Source organism: Hippopotamus amphibius, chromosome 3, assembly GCF_030028045.1.
Source record: "Hippopotamus amphibius kiboko isolate mHipAmp2 chromosome 3, mHipAmp2.hap2, whole genome shotgun sequence".
Taxonomy (NCBI): Eukaryota; Metazoa; Chordata; class Mammalia; order Artiodactyla; family Hippopotamidae; genus Hippopotamus; species Hippopotamus amphibius.
Genome location: NC_080188.1, coordinates 65,946,916 through 65,967,032, shown reverse-complemented (window position 1 = coordinate 65,967,032; position 20,117 = coordinate 65,946,916).

Here is a 20,117-nt window from a genome sequence, read left to right as displayed (position 1 = left end):
AATTAAACATAGGATTTTAAAAAGATTTTTAAATATTTTTTAAAGTGTAGGTGTTTATTTCAAAACAATTTCAAACTGACAGAAAAAGTTGTAAGAATTTTTAAAAGAAACCCGTTATAGTCTTTCCCTAGTTTCATCAGTTAAATTTGCTAAAATGGCTTTTCTAGTGTCTCTCTATGTATTATAACTATTTTTTCTCAACCATTTGAGAATAAATTGCATATATTATGTACATTTTTTTACTTTTGATTTTTATACATTTTTCTATTTCTTTGAATGTGATACAACTTATATGAGTGGTATGGTGCTTATTATCATTAGATTTATTGATCTAGTCATTATTTATTCAAAAAATATTTGTTGAGTACCCAAAATGTGGCTATAGTGATGAACAAATTTGGTTAAATCTCTGCTTTCATCAGTTTTACAAAGGAAAAAAAAAGTAATTACAATAAAAGTTTTGAGAGTTATGGTTATAAAAATAAAATTGATGGGGATGCATAAAGCAAGAACATCTAATATATTTTCATGTATCTGAGAAATCTGGAGAAAGGTATATTTAAGCGAGATCTGAAGAATTAAGCCCTAGAAGAAGCAGGGAAAAGTGTCTTCACAGAGAGGATTGACTCTGTGTAGACCTTCAGAGGTGAGACAATATTTTCAAGTACAAGAATATTCATGTCCTTTGGCTCTTGTATAATTCTTTTAGCTGGATAATAAAAAATATAGTGATTACTTAGAATTATTTCCTTTTGCATGTAAAGAAATCAAGGATAAACTCTTTCACTAGTGATCTCAGGCAACAGAAGTGAGAATGCTTATATGCTTTTGTTTATGAATGGCAAAGTAGAGAAAGATGGACTTCTCCAGAAGGCAGAACAGGTCACCTGTAATTTAATCAGAGAGGAGAGGAAATTTAGATATCAGGCATTTCCAGGAGAGCTTGGAAAAATGACTATTGCAGTGGGTCAGTTTAAGGGCTTTTCCCAAAAGAGATGTCTCCTTGATACACAAGTCAATGTTCCAGAAGAGCACTCTGGCTTGAAGAAGAGACGTGAGTGCCTACCAGCAGAGCAGGAAGCGATGCCCTCATCCACTGAGCCACCATTATGGAAGGCAGCCAAGGAGAAACGTTATCAGCCAAATGAATTGACCAAAGGCACTACCATTATACAACCAGGCCCAGCCAGAGAGACCTCAGGGTGACCTCAGGGTAACCTCAGGTCAACCTTTTTGTGGTATGATTTGAGACTGTGAAATCATTTAAAATTGCTCATCACCAGGACAGGATGGCTATTGCAAATTGTGTGTTTTAGCATTCTGTGAGAGGGCTGGAGACAGGCATATGATAGCCTTACTCCAAGACTTCCCAGGACAAAACTAAAGTTGGTATTTTGTGTGCAGACACCTCTTTGTGAGAGAGACTATCAAGGAACATTTGGAAGAGTTTGAATGCTTCTATTGAGGTAGAAGATGTGTGAAATTCAGGCATACTTCTGAAAATTTGCATGCTCAAAATTATACATGAATACTAATGCCTTTAGTGAAAACAAAATATCATAAAACAAATCTCTGATGAATCTTAGAGTTATAAGTGCTCTCCAGTTATATGTACAGTTATATATGTATACATATGTACTGGTTATTTCTGTTACAGTCTTTAATGCAGTATTAAAATTATTGGCTGTTTTCCTGTCTCTTCAGTTTAAATGTGGGCCCCATGTATTGTTCTTCTGTGTTTTTTACATTGCCCAGTATAGCAAGGAACACTAACTAATGTGAGAATGAATAAACCCATTCAGTTTTACCAAAGTCATGTATTGATTGGTATTGATTTAACTAATCATTGGAATTACTACACACAGCAGTCATAACAAGATTAGCATCTAGACAGGAGGTATTAGATTTTATAATATTCCCCAGTATTTAAAGTAAGATATTTGTATCTTAGCTATAACTGTTTCAATAAACTAAATTTATAATTAATAACAATAAATAGGTTAAGGATCTAATCTCTCTTGCCTCTATCTGTATTTAGAGTTAGAGGAACATTTTGAGAAAACTTTCGGGACTACAGTGAATTTAGATTTAGTTTCTAGAAATAGCATTTACTGAGGGCTAAATGAGCTTCCTATTGAGTAACTACTGGAACTTTCCTGACTCTTCTGGTCTGTCTCACAACTTGAAAGTGCTAGTAAAGCAGCAAAGCTTCTCAATTGATGCATCATATTTCAGTTAACCATCTGGAGTTCTCCAGTCAGTTAGCTAATGAAATTTTACTTCCCAGTTGTGATGAGAATAAAGAAATAGCAATATGTTTTACTGGGCTGCGTCATTCAATACCCTGACCTGAAACAAAGATGAAATTTTCAGCAAACAACTCATTATTTCTGCAAGCTGAGGTCTAAAGGCCAGGTTTATTAGTGGTGACTTCCAAAACAATTAATGTATGTTTCATGGAAATGGTAAAGAAAAAAATCTTTTTAGTGAAGGAAATGCCACATCATTTACTTGTAGGGGCACAAACAAAAAGGCCAGAATGATAATATAGGGCAAATTATTATTTTAGCCTGATGGTTTTCCAGAAGTTGATTAGCACTGCTAGGAATTCATTGTATTAAATTATTATTTTATTATGTATAGGTGAAAAGTTTTAAAAGTTACTTTTCTTTTGGAATATTTTAAATGCGAACTTTTCCTCATTTTATTCTGCACAGGCAAGAGTCACAAAGGTAACTAGGGGAAAGAAGTCTGTAAAGCTGTCTGGACAATATGAATTACTTGGAGATACTCAGAAACAAGAATGTTTACTGTTTTTGTTTTGAAGCTTATCTCCCAAGAAAGAACCATAGATGAATGAGTAGGACATTAGAGTAGCAAGTTGTCACATGCAAAGGTTTCAGACCTTCACTCAAAAGGAATCTGGTGTTCAAACTGTCTCTCTATGTGAATACATGAGCAAAAGTCAAAGGTGATATCCCTCAAAATTATCTATTTGATTTTTCTCATGTGACCTTTATAGTAAGGACACTTTAACATACATGGATGTAAGTAAATGACAGATTCAAGATGACTTGTAAGGACATCATCCAAAGCACCATTTTGATTAGCATTCTTTAACAGGTGCTAGTTGGATATGACATTCATTTTGGAGCACATTCTTCTGTCTGATTTCACCCCTCCTCAAGCTTGTCTGTATTTAAAACTCATTAGTAATGAAGCTAATTTCTTTCGTCTCTCTGGGTGCTGACAATGAAAAGTGAGCAAACAAGTTGAAGTGAATATAAATATTAGATGCCCAAATATATTGCTGTTTATCATGGTGCGTGGACTGGGCATTGTGTTGATCTGGGTACATTCTGCAACATCTGACAGAGCCATTTCAGTTTCTTTCAAAATGGTAAGTCAAAGACTCAACCACAAGCTAGTAACTTGTACAGAATCTAGCTCTCTATACAAAAATGTTGCATTTTCTTTGCCCACATTAATCTTTCTTGCAAAAGGAAGGGAGGGAGGAAGGGAGGGAAGAAAGGAAGAAATTCAGAAACTGTAGGAATTGTAGATACTAAGGCTATTTTCTCACTTTTTCTTTTTCTCCTTAGTAGCTTGTGAAGAGACAAGTTTTCATCTGCTGTAGGGCTTTTGAGATGAAAACAAAGTGCAGGCAAGTTAATATTCCAAAATAATATCAATATATAATAGTGCACTCTTTTTATTTATTTCATTCTGACCTCTAAGCACTATTTGCCTATTCACAAGCCTCCACTGACTCTTCATGATTAGCAAATTGAGTACAAAGTCCTCAGACTTGGCATTGAGGTCCTCCATAGTGTGAATCCCACCTACCTCTCTATAGGTATCTCCCACTAGTCACTTACATTCCAGCCTACACGAGGTGCCTAAGCCATTATCAGAAACTATCCTGCTTGTCTCCACTTGGGTTTCTCTGCTTACATTATTCTTTACTATAAATTTGCCCTTACAATCATACCTTCAGCTTTTCCCTCTTCGGTAAATCTTACTTAATTCTCCCAAGCTCCATTAGGGTAGGATTTTTTGGTTTGTTTTGCCTTGAGCAACATCTGAAGCATGGCATGAGCTCAATCAACAATTGTTTAATGAATGAATTGCTCATTTACTTTGTAGTCCATTCAGTGCCTCCTAACTTTGCACATAGTAAATATTCAATAAATGCTTACTGGACTGGGTTTTCTATTCTGCTTTCTTCTTTCCTCCTCTTCTCCCTTCCTCCCTCCCTCCCTTCCTTCCTCCTTTTTTTTTTTTTTTTTTCAATAATAAAAGTACAAGTGTAAGTTGCAGAGGTCTGGTTTTCAAACCTAATTTGCTTATATTTCTTTGGAGCCTTGAATGTTTTGGAAGCAGTTCTCCCAAGGAGTGGGCACTAGGATTGGAACTTTCCCCAAGTTAAGAGGGCCCTGCTGAGGTTTTTTTGGTATTATGATAGCCCTACTCTGCAGGAATGATCCCTTAGCTAAGAGTTATATAGTGGAAAATAGCCTTCACCACAGCCAACATTTTTTCTTTTCTATCGAGTTAAGTGAAACTTATCTTTTGAGACCTAGATTCCTCCACTTTAGAGGTTTTCTACCTGTGTTCTCTGAAATTTTATGGTTATACAGAGATTACACAATGCTTACACAAAAATTTGAATCAAATTTCATAGATGTGTACAATATTTTTAAAAACTCAAAGCAAGCTATAAAGTACTTAAGTATTGTAGCAAATTTTAATGTTGGAAACAACAAATTGGTAAATATTTGCTTTCAGTTTAGTTAAATTTTTAGATAAGTTATTCTTATCTTTTCATGATTATTCATGCATTTTGACGATTTTGGAAAAGTACTATGAATAAGAATGTGAGTAACCATAGATAGATTTTGTTTTGCTTTGTTTTGAAATCAAGTTGTATAAGTTCATACGTAGGTACAAGTATACAGTACTTCAACACATCTGTGCATTAGCAATTAATAGCAATGCAAGCTTATAAACATCAGTTTAGGGCATGTTCTCCTCATTAATTTATCTAATAAATATACAAAATAGTATTTAAGTGCCTTTCTACCTGCTAGTAGAACTCTAGGCCCTGGGGATATAGACTTAAACAAAACTGACAGTCTCAGTTCTCAAGGAATTTTAATGTTAATGGAAGTCAGGACAGAAATAGAAAGATAAAGAAATAGAAAATACATATATAATATCCTAGGTCATAATAAGAGTGTATGAACAAAAAATGAGCAGGACAAATGGTCTGGAAAAGCCTCTTTGATGAGAAGATAATTGAACAGAGATCTGAGAAGAGGACAAACTTCCTTAAGATTTCTTAGGGTGGAGTGTTCTGAGAAGCGCAAGTGTGAAAGGGGCGGGGTGGGAGATTGGGATTGACACCTATGCACTATTGATACTATGTACAAATAGACAACTAATGAGAACATACCATATAGCACAGGAAACTCTACCTAATGCACTGTGGTGACCTGAATGGGAAGGAAATCCAAAAAAAAGAGGGGATATATGTATATGTATAGCTGATTCATTTTGCTGTACAGAAGGAACTAACAGAACATTGTAAAGCAACTATATTAATTAATAAAAATTAAGAAAACATGTTTTGAAGAAGGTAAAAAAAAGCCCCTCGAAATTAAAATTAAAAAAAAAAATAAAGAGGGAGAGAAGCCTGCTAGTAACAGAAGAGTAAGGAGATTTGGGTGGCCAGAGAAAAGTAAGCTAGTGAAAAATTGAAAGGGCATGAGCTCAGAGATTTCGGCAGGAAAACAAATATGAAATTGAAGAGTATTTTGAGATTGTAAGAGTTGTTAAAATGAAATGATAGCTATTTCTTTGTGGGAAACCAGAATATTATCAGTTTGATGTAACCAAAACAAAAGTGGATTCTAAGGCTAATGCAGGAGCAGAAGATCCGCTAACAACATAAAATCAAATGGTTGCTTTCCTCAAAATAATCAAGAGTTTTCACTGATTTACTTTATGAGACTATTTATTTCCAACTAAAAGTGAATGCATATGTATTAAATATCACTTTTATCTCCTCTATGTTTTTCAATGCCCAATAATATTTTGTTAAACTATAATTTTCAGCTTCACATATATGTACCTTACAATTATTGTAGTCATTTGGAACTTGGATAACAACTAGGAATGTTGTAACTGTGCAGACACCAATAATTGAAAAGACAAATTATATTGAGGTACTGAGAGTAAATCATCAGAGCCACGTACTTTATTTTACTTGATAATGTTTTCTTTTTTTCTTTTTTTGTTTTGTTTTCTGTTTTTTTCCCCTTAGTATAATAATAGGCAACCATAATAATGAAAGAGAATACAACTGAAAGAAATGGACAAATAGAGTAAATATTCCCTGCTCTGCTTTACAACTGAGATTGATTGCTGCTTATTTCCATAATGCAATAAGGTATCATAAGGTCGATTTCATTAACTATCTCATGATTCTGTAAACCCTAATTCTTGTACTAGGATGGTAACATGCATAAAATTTGGTTTAGATATTTAATTTTCATGTACAAAATAAGAATAAAATAGATTTTTAGTTTAAGAAATTGGCAAGATTTTCAACAAAGTAGTTCCACTCACAGAGAACATCTGATGTATACATAAAAACAAATGACAATGACAACACGACGATCCAAAACCTATGGGAAGCAGCAAAAGCAGTTCTAAGAGGGAAGCTTATAGCAATACAATCCTACTCAAGAAACAAGAAAAATCTCGAATAAACAACTAATCTTACATCTATAACAATTAGAGAAAGAAGAAGAAGAAGAACAAAAAAAACCCCAAAGTTAGCAGAAGGAAAGAAATCATAAAGATCAGATCAGAAATAAATGATAAAGAAATGAAAGAAACAATAGCAAAGATCAATAAAACTATAAGCTGGTTCATTGAGAAGATAAACAAAACTGATAAACCATTAGCCAGACTCATCAGGAAAAAAAGGGAGAAGATTGAAATCAATAAAATTAGAAATGAAAAAGTAGTTACAACTGAAACTGCAGAAATAAAAGGATCACGAGAGACTACTACTAGCAGCTATATGTCAATAAAATGGATAACCAGGAAGAAATGGATAAATTCTTAGAAAAGTACAATCTTCTAAGAGTGAACCAGGAAGAAATAGAAAATATGAACAGACCAATCAGAAGCACTGAAATTGAGACTGTGATTAAAAATCTCCCAACAAACAAAAGCCCAGGGCCAGATGGCTTCACAGGTGAATTCTATCAAACATTTGGAGAAGAGTTAATACCTATCCTTCTCAAACTCTTCCAAAAAATAGCAGAAGGAGGAACACTCTCAAACTCATTCTACGAGGCCACCATCATCCTGATACCAAAACCAGGCAAAGATGTCACAAAAAAAGAAAATTACAGGCCAATATCACTGATGAATATAGATGCAAAAATCCTCAACAAAATACTAGCAAACGGAATCCAACAGCACTTTAAAAAGATCATACACCATGATCAAGTGGGGTTTATCCCTGGGATGCAAGGATTCTTCAATATATGCAGATCAATCAATGTGATACATCATATTAACAAATTAGATAAAAACCATTTGATCATCTCAATAGATGCAGAAAAAGATTTGAGAAAATTCAACATATCCATTTATGATAAAAATTCTCCAGAAAGTGGTCATAGAAAGAAAGTACCTCAGCATAATAAAAGCCACGTATGATAAACCAACAGCGAACATCGTTCTAAATGGTGAAAAACTGAAAGCATTCCCTTTAAGAACAGGAACAAGACTAGGGTGCCCACTCTCACCATTATTATTCACCATAGTTTTGGAGGTTTTAGCCACAGCAATCAGAGAAGAAAAAGAAATAAAAGGAATCCAAATTGGAAAAGAAGTAAAATTGTCACTCTTTGCAGATGACATGATATTATACGTAGAAAACCGTAAAGACTCTACCAGAAAACTGCTAGCACTAGTCGATGAATTTAGTAAAGTAGCAGGATGCAAAATTAATGCACAGAAATCTCTTGCATTCCTATACCCTAACAATGAAAGATCAAAAAGAGAAATTAAGGAAACAGTCCCATTTACCATTGCAACAAAAAGAATAAAATACCTAGGAATGAACCTGCCTAAGGAAGCAAAAGATCTGTATGCAGAAAACTATAAGACACTGAAGAAAGAAATCAAAGATGATACAAACAGATGGAGGGACATACCATGTTCTTGGCTTGGAAGAATCAACACTGTGAAAATAACTATACTACCCAAATCAATTTACAGATTCAATGCAATCCCTATCAAATCATGAATGGCAATATTCATAGAACTAGAACAAGAAATTTTACAGTTTGTATTGAAACGCAGAAGACCCCAAATAGCCAAAGTAGTCTTGAAAAGGAAAGTCAAAGCTGGAGGAATCAGGCTCCCTGACTTCAAACTATACTACAAGGCTACAGTGATCAGATATTATGGTACTGGCACAAAAACAGAAAGGAAGATCAATGGAATAGAATAGAGAGGCCAGAGATAAACCTGCACACATATGGGCACCTTATCTTTGACAAAGGAGGCAAGATTATACAATGGAAAAAAGACATCCTCTTCAGTAAGTGGTTCTGGGAAAACTGGACAGCTACATGTAAAAGAATGAAAGTAGAACACTTCCTATCACCATCCACAAAAATAAGCTCAAACTGGATTAAAGAGCTAATGTAAGGCTAGCCACCATAAAACTCTTAGAGGAAAACATAGGCAGAACCTTCCGTGATGTAAATCAGAGCAAGATCCTTTTTGACCCACCTCCTAGAATAAAGGAAATAAAAACAACAATAAATGGGACCTAATGAAACTTAAAAGCTTTTGCACATCAACAAATAAATGGATACAGAAGATGTGGCATATATATACAATGGAATATTACTCAGCTATAAAAAGGGATGAGATGGAGCTATATGTAATGAGGTGGATAGAACTACAATCTGTCATACATAGTGAAGTAAGTCAGAAAGAGAAGGACAAATATTGTATGCTAACTCACATATACGGAATCTAAAAATGGTACTGATGAACTCAGTGACAAGAACAAGGATGCAGATACAGAGAATGGACTGGAGAACTCGAGGTATGGGAGGGGGCGGGGGGTGAAGGGGAAACTGAGATGAAGCGAGAGAGTAGCACAGACATATATATACTACCAACTGTAAAATAGTCAGTGGGAAGTTGTTGTATAACAAAGGGAGTCCAACTCGAGGATGGAAGATGCCTTAGAGGACTGGGGCAGGGAGGGTGGGGGGGACTCGAAGGGGGGGAGTCAAGGAAGGGAGGGAATACGGGGATATGTGTATAAAAACAGATGATTGAACCTGGTGTACCGCCAAAAAAATTAAAAAAATAAATAAATAAATAAAAAAGCTTTTGCACAGCCAAAGAAACCATAAACAAAACAAGAAGATGACCCTCAGAATGGGAGAAAATATTTGCCAATGAAACAACTGACAAAGGATTAATCTCCAAAATATACAAGCAACTCATGCAGCTTAATACCAAAAAAGCAAATAACCCAATCCACAAATGGGCGGAAGACCTAAATAGACATTTCTCAAAGAAGACATACAGATGGCCAACAAACACATGAAAAGATGCTCAACATCACTAATCGTTAGAGAAATGCAAGTTAAAGCCATGATGAGGTATCACCTTACACTGGTCAGAATGGCCATTATCAAAAAATCTAGAAACAGCAAATGTTGGAGAGGGTGTGGAGAAAAGGGAACTCTCCTGCACCGTTGGTGGCAATGTAAATTGGTACAGCCACTATAGAAAACAGTTTGGGGGTTCCTTAAAAAACTAAAAATAGAACTACCATATGACCCAGCACTCCTACTCCTGGGCACATACCCTGAGAAATCCATAATCCAAAAAGAAAGACATACCATAATGTTCATTGCAGCACTATTTACAATAGCCAGGACACGGAAGCAACGTAAATGCCCATCAGCAGATGAATGGATAAAGCAGGTGTGGCACATACATACGATGGAATATTACTCAACCATAAAAATGTAATGAAATTGAGTTAATTGTAGTGAGGTAGATGGACCTAGAGTCTGTCATACAGAGCAAACTAAGCCAGAAAGAGAAAAACAAATACTGTATGCTAACTCATACATATGGAATCTAAAAGAATGGTACTGATGAACCCAGTGGCAGAGCAAGAATAAAGATGCAGATGTAGAGAATGGACTTGAGGACACAGGGTGGGGGCAAAGGGGAGTGGGATGGAGTGAGACAGTAGAATTGACATATACACACTACCAAATGTAAAATAGATAGCTAGTGGGAAGCTGCTGCATAACACAGGGAGATCAACTCGATGATGGTTGATGACTTAGAGGGCTGGGATGGGGAGGGTGGGAAGGAGTCACAGGAGGGAGGGAATATGGGAATATATGTATGGATGCAGCTGATTCACTTTGTTGTACAGCAAAAACTGGCACAACAGTGTAAGTTGATTATACTCCAATAAAGAGCTTAAAAAAGAAAAAAGCTGATGTTATAATCAACTCTTCTTGAAAATATATTCATGAGCAGAGTCCAGATCTTATTACATATAAGGAAAACTAACGGAGAAGTGACTTGATACATAAATGATATGCTTAATCTACTGAGATTATTTAAAGAAATAACAATAATGTAATAATAGTGCAATAATCTACTTAGCTTGTTAAGTAATAATTCTATAGAGTATTATGTAATAATAGAGTACATGGATAATAATTTAAGACTAGTTTTTAAAAGTAGTTTAATATTTGAAACTATACTCTAAAGAAATAAATTCACTGCTCTATATCAGACAATAAACAATATGTAATAAAATAAAAGGTATTTGGAGAGTTAAACACTCCTCTCTCAATAAATGATAGAGCACATAGAGAGAAAATCAGTAAGATCTGAAAAATATGATCAAATTGATCTAACTGATGCTCCACTCAACAGTAGCATAATACATATTTTCTCAAGCACACATTAAATATTCAAGACCATTTTCTAGTCTATTAAACCACAATAAACTAAAAAATATATAATTACACAAACTAGAATGAAATTTAAAATCAATAACAGGAATTAACTAGAAGATCCGAATATGAAAATTAAACATTTCTGAATAACCCAGGAATCAAATAGGAAGTCTTGAGGGGAATTACCAAATATTTTGAACTCAATGAAATAAAAATACTATATATCAACATTTATGAGATTCAGATACAGCAGTGATTAAATGAACATTAAAAGTATTGCATACATAGAATAGAGGAATGGTCTTAAATTGGTAATTTTAAGAAACAAGTAAAATAAGAGAAATGAAATCCAAAGCAAGAAGTAGACATTATATAAGAGAGAAGAGCAGAATCAATAAAACTGAAAACAGAAAACCGAGAATATCAATAAAAGAAATAATTTAAAATAATTTATACAACTCTAAAAAGATGGGTCAAGAAGAAAAGAGAGAGTACATATATCAACTTTAGGAATGAAGGAGTTTTAATCACTACATAGTGTATAAATATTACATGATAAGAGAGGAATTCTACAAATAAGTCTATGCCCATACATTTGACAACCTAGAGGAAGTGGATCAATTTCTTAAAATAACAAAATACCAAAACTTACTCAAAAAGAAATAGATGATTTTAATAGACCTATATCAATTAAAGGGATTTAATATGTAATTAAAAAGTTTTCAACAAAGAAAGCAGCCTCAGATTTATTCACAATGAATTCAACTATGCATTTAATGGAAGAAATAACCCAAATTCTGCAAGTGTCTTTTTTAGAAAATAGATGATAGACAAGATAAAAACAATACCCATTCATTTAATGAGTCCTGTGTTACCCTAATGCTAAAAACAGATAAAGATGTTACATGAAATAAAAACTACAGATCAATATACTTCTTGAACATAGACACAAAAATTTTCAAAAAATTATTAACATGTTGAATCCAGAAAAATGTAAAAGCAATAATGCATCACAAGCAAGCAGGGTTTATACCAATAATGCAAACTAGTCCAGAATTCAAAAATTAATCAATATAATTCATTATATTAAGAAACTGAAAATAAAAACCTTGTTATCTCAAAATATGCAGAAAATCATTTAAGAAGTTTAACATCCATTCATGATAAAAACACTTAGCGGTCCCAGAATGAAAGGAGATATTCTTAACTGATAATGACATCTTTAGAACAAACAAAAAATAAAAACCAACATAGCTATATCATGCTTAACAATGTAGACCTTAACTTTCTGCCCTTAAGTTCAAGAAGGAAGCATGCTATGTCCTTCTCGCCACTCTCATTCATATAGTTTTGGAAATCACAGCCAGGGCAATATGGTAAGAAGTAGAAATAAAGAACGTGTATATTTGAAAGAAAAGAAAAAACTATGTCCATTTGCAGATGATGTGCTCAAACAACCCAAATGTCTTTCAACTTCTGAATAGATATACAAACTGTGGTGCATGTGTACATTGGCATACTACTTTGATAAAAAATTATTTTTAAACATGCAACACTGTGTGTATGTATATATATGTGTATGTTTATATAATTCTAACATATATGTTTGTGTTTATAATATCAAATGCCAAATACTGAGTGAAGAAAGCCAGTCTCAAAATATTATATAATGTATGATTTCATACTGTATTCTCAAAAAGATAAAAATAGGGACTTCCCTGGTGGTGCAGTGGTTAAGAATCTGCCTGCCAATATAGGGGACATGGGTTCAAGCCCTGGTCCAGGGAGATCCTACATGTCACGGAGCAGCTAAGCCCACGTGCCACAACTACTGAAGCCCAGGCACCTAGAGCCCATGCTCCGCAACAAGAGAAGCCACCACAATGAGAAGCCAGTGCACCACAACAAAGTGTAACCTCCACTCGCCACAATTAGAGAAAGCCCACGCACAGCAACAAAGACCCAATGCAGCCAATAAATTAATTAAGTGATTAATTAATTTTAAAAAAGCCAAAAATATAGTATGGAGAACAGGTCAGTGGTGGACAGCTAGTGGATGCGTGTGGGAAGGGAGCTGTGTGTGGAAACTCTGATGAATACTAATTATGGTGTTGGTTACACAAAGTTAAAACACACATACATACATGCCCACACAGAGAGAGTAAAATAGCACTCACACTTATTAGAATGGTTAAAATCATATACACTGACAGTACCAAGTCCTGATAAGGATGTGGAGCAGTTGGAATTCCCATATATTGCTAGTGAAAATGCAAAGTGATACAGCCATTATGGAAAACAAACACTTAGCATATGTCCCAGAAATCCCCCCCATAGATATTAAAACAAGAGGAAGAAAAATTAATAGACACAAAAATACTTAATAATTCCAATTATTATATGTACAAATAATGAGAGAAATAGAAAGTTATTATTAGGACACCACACTGCAGAAAAGGTCTTCCAATGGTTGCAGAAAGTAGGTGGGCAAATGATTGAGGGGAAAGAGGATATTTGTATACTCTCAAAGTATCTCCTCCAAGTATTGGCTAATCACAAAAAGAAAACTTTCCACTGGAGAAACTCTGAAGATACAACCTTAACAAATGATCAGGTTTTGAATGACCAACCCTAGACATAATAGCATCATGTAACATCTGATATAATATGCTGAGAAGAACAAATCACTTGTAGTACTCTTTCCTAAAATGCATAATCTAATCTAATCTTGAAAATTTAGACAAACTCAAATTGAGGACCATTCTACAAAATAATTGACCAGTATGCTCTGAAAGTGTTAAGATCATGAAAGGTAAGAAAAGATGGAAAAGAACAAGGAGACATGACAACAAACTGCAGTATGGGATTCTGAATTGAATCCCATCACAGAAAGAGGGCATTAGTGGGGAAAAAATGCTGCAATCCAAATAGAGCTTCTACTTTGGTTAAAAGTATTGCACTGGTGTTAATTTCTTACTTTTGATCACTGTGCTATGGTTGAGGAAGATATTAACATTAGGGGAAGATAGTGAAGGCAAATGGGAACTCTGTATTATTTTTTTCAACTTTTCTGTTATTCTAAAATTATTTCAAATTCAAAAGTTAAAAAAGATAATATTCACAATAAGGAACTATACTATTTTGAATATAAAAAAGAAGTATCAAGGATAAAGGAATATTCTTCTTAACAAAATTTGATAGCTATAAATGTACAAGAAATGGTAAAATTAGAAATTTCCATTTTGCAACTTACAATGTAAACTTAATTCAGGCAAGTGTCATTAATGGATGCTAGAACCTAAATGGACAGCATCATGACTGAGATTACTCATTAATTACAAGAGGAAAACTTTGCCTGTAAGATGGAGGGACTTGATGCACACTAACATTACCTAATTCAACATCCTTAATAATGGGATAAACTGATATACATGACCTTGTTGTGATGTAATTGGAAGTGCCTATATAGTGTTTTGCCTTTGCAGTATTCTAACCAAAAATACTTAAGTTGAATCTATTTATGTGGAGACAGTCAGAGAGGTATTCCTTAAAACAACTGATCTAGACTGTTCAAAATATCAATGATAATGAAGGACAACAAGAGACTGGGGAACTATTCTTTAGGAGGCTGACAAAGCAAAACAACAATATGCCATGCATGATTTTTGATGGGATTCTAGATTGAAACAAATAAAAAACAACAACAGAAGAGTTATGAAGAACATTATTAGGATAATTAGGAAGTTTTGAACGTGAACTTACCATTATAATTGATTATATTGGGTCAGTGTTTTATTTAATGGGAATGATTATGACATTGGTCTTATACAGGAGCATGTTTAGTTTTTAGGAGAATATGTGTTACATTGTTTAGGAGTAAGTGGAATGATGTCTGCAAACTAATTTCAAATGGTTAGAATAAACATATATGAAGAGCAAGGAGGAGAAAGAGAGAGATTGCACAGACTAATATTTGGTAAATCTAGCTGAAGTGTTTGCAAGTTTTCCTTTTACTGTTTTTTCAAGCTTTCTATAGGTTTGAAATTAAAAGTCTGGGTTGCATTTTGAAGTAGGCTATTGGAGCATCCTCAGCTCTTAAGCTCTTAACTGATTAATCAAAAGCTACGTTAAGCAAAAATAAAATAAAAATAGCAATAATCACGAAAACCAAGAATGCCTGTGCATAGCTTGTACGTGTGGAAATTGAGTCCACAGAAATGTTATTTGCATTTTTACACATTTATATACCAAGGATTCTTTCCACATAACATCATCATTAAAAGATTCTTCTGAAAAGGCAGCATTAGCATGTGAAAGATTAACATAAGTCATCAAAAGAAATGAGTCCTGGATCATTTTAAATGAATCTGCAAATACATTGGGAAATGTTTAATTATCTGTGAGGTAAAACCTTTTAGCAGTTGAAATAGAGAAGCACTGTTTTCAGGTTTTCATAATGCAGCAGGATGCAGTAAAAAAAAAAGGTTTAAATTGTCTCTAAAACAAGCAGGGGTTTTCACAACTAAATACAATACATATTATATACTTGTATTATGTAATTACCTATACTTGGTAATTAATATATATGCAGTATATTTTACATATATAGATATATTTTAATTTCTATGTTAGATTTTTTTAATTTAAAACATAACTGGAAACCTGTAAATGTTTTTCTTGAGATATTTTTCCACAAGAATGAAGCTAAGAGAATAACATCAGTGCAAATTAGATAAAAACTGTTCAACATTATTTAGAGTGGTAAATTTAAATTAAAAGAGAATATATATTTTTCACTCAGTAATTTTTTCTTCTGTTTGATATTTTTTCTTCTGTTTTATTCTCTTCTATGCTTAACCCAAGTGAACAGAGTCAGTAAATAAAATTGCAGTTACCATGAAAATATTTTGTTTCTACCTTAGCATGACATCTTTAAAAAAAGCAAACTTTCAATTTTAGTGAATATTTTCTCATCTCTTTATCTTCAATAGATGCTGGTTTCTTTCTTTATAGACACATATATATACTTAGCTATGTTTTGCTAAGCATTGCTGTGAAAGGAGATAAAATGATTGGATATTTATATTCAATACATGATATAACTTTCTATTTACAAATTTGAAACCATTTACAGGTCTTTAATTCTAAAACAATTCTCTAAGTAATAACTTCAGTAATGGTAAGTAGATGTTATATTTTTGTTTGTGTACCTTTCTGTAATTGGAAAATCAAAGAATGATTTTGAAAGGGAAGTTTGGGTAGGAGAGAAATATCTTATGAAATTAAAGTACTGCAAAAATTGTACCTGGGGAAGAAATGGCACTAAAAAGGATAATTAAATCTTTAAATTTTGGCTATTTACAGTACTAAGAAGCTAGATGGTATGCAATCAAGCTCCTTCTTTTTCCAGCTTCCACACTTCCAAAAGTTCTGTGTCTAAGAAATTTTTGAAAATAATTTTATTGTATATAAACTTGCTTTTTAGGGTTCAATGAATATTTTCATAATTCTAAATATTTATTCCTACATTTGTGTTCACTTCTCTATTATTATAAATCACAAGTTTTGTTTTAAAGAGCTCAAATTGAGTGAAATAAACTTGTCAAACAGTATTTAATCACAGTCTCTGGAACTTCTTTTAAATATTCTTAGATATAATAATTGGTTTATAAATGAGGCATGGAAATGAGGAAAGAAAGCCATTATATACATGTGTATTTGTGGACATGTTTGTGCACTTAAGATGGGATCAGAAGAGGAAAGCATAACAAAACTAGTAATAAGCAAATGGCCTAAGTGTTTAGTTCCAGTACCAGAGCGATGATAAATGATACAGTCTTTTCTCAGCTTCCAAATATATTTTTCTCTTGGAGAAAGAAATATTGCCTGTAATCAGACACTCATTCACTAGAGAAATTAAAAATGACAGATGTCTTCTGATTCCTTGCCTAATATCTTACCTAGTATAATAAGATGGGAAAATTATTGTTTTATCTTGGGTCAAGAGGAATTATATATAAGATTTTTTTTAAATGATGAGAAATTAGGAGTGTATACTCTATATGTGTTATGTGGTTAATCTAAATCATAAATTTCACTCAACATTCTGATAGAGGCTTGAATCTGTTGATAGAAAAAAAGCAATAGAAAACTATTATTATTTAATACTAGGGTAAATAAAATGTCAATCTTATTTCAAGAAATGTGTAAATAAAAATGTAGGTGGTTTGCAAATAAGGCAGAAACCATGTAGATGGTAAATTTATGAATTAAATTTGTAAAATTCAAAATATATGAAATATATTTTGCTTTCCAGTAGCTCATTGTCTTAGTTTTAATCTTAAGTATTGCTATAGTTTTAGTTTCATTTTCTGAACTTCACATTTATTTTCAGTGCAAATTAGACGTCTGCTCAGAATCAGTTAGGAGATATATGTTTTAAACCACAACTCAAGAAGGAAAAGGAATGGATATTTTAAAGATTACACTGCTTTTGTAAATTTGAACATGATAAACGTGACAAATATGTTTTAATTTAGGTTTTCTGCCTCAACACACAGACACCATAATATACAACTGCACTCAAAGATTCTCATCTAGTTCTGAAAAAAATTTTTCTCAGACAAAGCAGCAGTTCACTTTCAGGTGGCCAGCTATGCAGACAAAAATGGTGGGCTCAGAAAACAAGTATGTAACAAATTTTTCAGTTGTTTTTCACTTTTTCTGGAGACAAATGTTGAGTGCTTATGTTAGACAATATAGATGCAAAGTAAAATAAGAAAGGTATATTGAAAGGTCTGGATCTGGTAGGTTGCCATCAGTAAATACCTTTATTTTATCTCCCACCATTGTTTCACGTTGTTACTTCCCTTCTCATTTTCTATGTGATAGATGGAGCACATCTCTGAGCTTTTATCATTCATCTTGGATATTGAATTTATCACTTCACTTGAGCAACTAAAAAGTACTTTCTGACCTAAATCAAAATTTTTTTCACATCCAGTTTGAAGCTTCTCTATCCTCAGCTAAGGCCTAACTGAGACTCATTTATCTGCCATGGGAAAGGGAATCATTGTTGGATTATTTCCTTCCTTACTTTATTTCCAACTGTAATTTTAAGAAGCTCTTTTTGATTTCTCCAAGGTCAAATGGGACTGGAATGGGGAAAAAAAAAAAGGAAAGAAAAAGACAAAGTCTTTATTGACAAATACTGCTGTAGTTGAGCACTGGGACCCTTTGTGTGCAGCTATCAAAATGTGAGCTCTTTCTCTTTAGTGTATTTGAGACCATCTTTCTTCCCATCCACCCCACACATTCTGATTTCTGAAGATGACAATGCATTTGACATCTTTTGACTTCCCTTTAGCTTCTATTTTTTTTTTTTATCTCTTTTTTGGAATATAATTGCTTTACACTGTTGTGCCAGTTTTTGCTGTACAACAAAGTGAATCAGCTGTATTTATACATGTATCCCCATATCCCCTCCCTCCTGTGACTCCTTTCCACCTTTCCTATCCCAGCCCTCTGTCATCACCTATCATCAAGTTAACCTCCCTGTGTTATGCAGCAGCTTCCCACTAGCTGTCTGTTTTACATTTGGTAGTGTACATATGTCAATGCTACTGTCTCACTTTGCCCCAGCTTCTCCTTCGTCCCCCCTGCCCCGCTGTGTGGGAAGACATTCGGGAACCTTTCTGAAACCTTGAAAATGTTAAAGTATGTGGGCCGAGCGATGGGATTCAGAATGTCCTGCTTGAGCAGTGGAGGAGCTGAGGGTGCGGGGCGTGGAGACTAATATCACCCTGTTTGGCCCTGAAGGACGGCTGGTTAGCCAAAGACGGGTAAGATTCCTCAGAGGAGGAACAACCTAAGACAGGCACAGCCGCAGAGGGGCCAACAGGGGTGGGGCACAGACCCCCAATATCTGAGAGAGGTCTCCTGCCCCCAGGGCTGTTTTGCTTTCCAGGCCCAGCTCAAATCCACACCTGCTCAACTCGGACCCAGGAAGTAAACAAAGATAATTGCCTCAGTCATGTGAGGCCTTTGATTGTTTATGGGTGTAACCTGAGAATGTTAGCCCACGAAATCAATAAAAGCAACCTGGGATGAGTCAGCAGGGCTCTTGATCCGAGAGGTCTTGAGCCCTCCCGGTCCCACTTTTCTCTTCAGTCTGTGTCTGTGTCTTCTTCAAGCTTGCGGCACCCGTCACTCACCTCGAGTCGCTGAGCTGGTCTCGGCACCGCTGTGTCCTCAAGTTCTCTACATCTGCATCTTTATTCTTGCCCTGTGTCTTTTTTGTTTTATTTTTTAAAGTTTATTTATTTGTTTACTTATTTATTGGCTGCATTGTCTTTGTTACTGCGTCCAGACTTTCTGCAGTTGCGGAGAGCAGGGGGCTACTTTTCATTACAGTGTTCCGGCTTCTTATTGTGATAGCTTCTCTTGCTGTGGAGCACGGGCTCTAGGCAGGCGGTCTTCAGTAATTGCAACATATGGACACAGTAGTTGTGGCTCACGGGCTCCGGAGCACAGGCTCAGCAGTTGTGGTACAGGGCTTAGTTGCTCCGGGGCATGTGGGATCTTCCTGGACCAGGGCTCGAACCCAAGTCCCCTGAATTGGCAGGCGGATTCTTAGCCACTGTGCCACCAGGGAAGCCCTTAGCTTCTATTCTTATGGCACACTCCATACAGCACCCTTCTGTTTGGGGTTGCTTGGGACTTTCAGGCAACATTTTCTGGCATGATCCTCTCAAGAGGGCTCCACCTCTGCTGACCTTGCAGTAGTTATGCATTGTGACTTGTTTAACTCATGAATTAATTCTTGTTGCTTCTTGTAGAGTCCTTTGGATGCTCGTGATGTTTGAATATAAAGAGAACTTATTTATTCCTTCTCAAAATTTGTGGTTATTTTATTTTTTATACTTAATGCACTGGCTACAATTTCTAGTGCAGTTTTTATTGACATGATGTGAACGGGTAACTTGACCTATCCCCAATAGTAAGGGGAAAAAATTCAGTCTATCACCATTATGTACAATCATAGTTTTAGATTTTTCATAGATGTTTCACTGAATGCTC